Source organism: Cicer arietinum, chromosome 7, assembly GCF_000331145.2.
Source record: "Cicer arietinum cultivar CDC Frontier isolate Library 1 chromosome 7, Cicar.CDCFrontier_v2.0, whole genome shotgun sequence".
Taxonomy (NCBI): Eukaryota; Viridiplantae; Streptophyta; class Magnoliopsida; order Fabales; family Fabaceae; genus Cicer; species Cicer arietinum.
In genome coordinates, this window is record NC_021166.2 from 59,162,417 (window position 1) to 59,163,738 (window position 1,322).

At 30.8% G+C, this 1,322-nt stretch overlaps 1 long non-coding RNA gene across 1 annotated transcript; it reads left to right on the forward strand.

The window, feature by feature from the left end:
- The first annotated feature begins 280 nt into the window (after window positions 1-280).
- Window positions 281-977, forward strand: LOC140918662 (uncharacterized). Its single transcript, XR_012161250.1, has 3 exons — window positions 281-419; window positions 669-708; window positions 837-977. It is a non-coding gene; the product is annotated as an uncharacterized lncRNA (long non-coding RNA).
- The last annotated feature ends 345 nt before the right edge of the window (window positions 978-1,322 follow it).

The following is a 1,322-nucleotide window of genomic DNA, read 5'->3' on the forward strand; positions in this document are numbered from 1 at the left end:
TGAGATTGGACGTAGCTACCACGTGATAAATCCTTATATGTCATGGTGTTTTCCCCTTTGCCTCGATAATTTGTATGATTGTTGCCTCTGTTATGTTATATTTGTTGTAGTATCTCGAACCAAATTTTTAAAAAGAAGTTTTCAATAAGGTAAAACACAATTCAATCCCTCTTCTCGTGTTTTTGCATCTTCAATTGGCATTACAACTCAGTTTAAAGGTTGAGAAAACATCCACTTTTCGACATGTCTGGTTTTGGTTATAAAGTCTTAGGAGGAAACATCAACAAACGCCCTTTGTTTTAGGACACTTTAGCCCTACAATATTTTGTTTTAACATGTGTTTTTCTGTGATATCAAGGTACTGATTGTTGCATTTTTCTGTGTTTGAAGCTTAAAGTGCTAAGAGGAAGAACAAAAATGTTAGGTTTTTTCTTAATCCTTTTTTTTTGTGTAGTAACTGTTTAATCGTGTTTCTGTTTGTGCTTAATCAATTAAGCTCAAAGTTATATATTTTAATTGTTTTTAGGGTTTTTGCCTTTGTTTAATCGTGTTTATAGTGTTTCTGCTTTTGGCTAATAGTTTTTTTAGGCATTGTGGTTTTGTAAATGTTATGTAGGGTTTTTGATTTTGTTTAGGTTCTAATCTACTTTTTTTTGCAAATATTGTAGGGCTTCTGATTTTCTAAAGGCTTAGTGATAGCAAACAGAGGTATGTCTTGTTGCTTTTTTTTTTTTTCAATTGATGATGTCTTTTAATTTTTTGGTTCTATAAATTATAAATATTTGATTTATAATTTGTTTTATTTTTTATTTTATGGTTTGGAATGATGGATCAAGGAACCAGACCCAGCAGTTGTAGGCAAAGAGTTCTAGAACAAAAGCACAGTAACTGTAAGTGTACACTGGACATCTTAATTGCTAAATGTATGTTGTTTTTCATCTAATGTTTCAAGTGTATTCAAGTGTATTCAAGTGTATTCAACTGTATGAATATGTTTCTTTATTCATTTGTATGCTTAATGTTTAAAATTTATATTTGTGGTCAAGTGTATTCACTTGTATGTCTATGCTTCTTTATTCAAGTCAGTTGTATGCTAAATGTGTATGTCTATATTTCTTTAAGTGCAGCCCAACCAAATCTTAACAATGTCTCTGATAAATTTCATAATTTGGCTAATGCCAGCATAGTTATGAATGGTCCAATACTCTTCCAGCTCACCAAGTTTAATGACAATGGTGATTACACTAAACTCATACAATTTAAAACAGAAAAAATTGTTTCCAATTCTCACCGGATTTGTAAGGACGAATATTTTGAGGTAA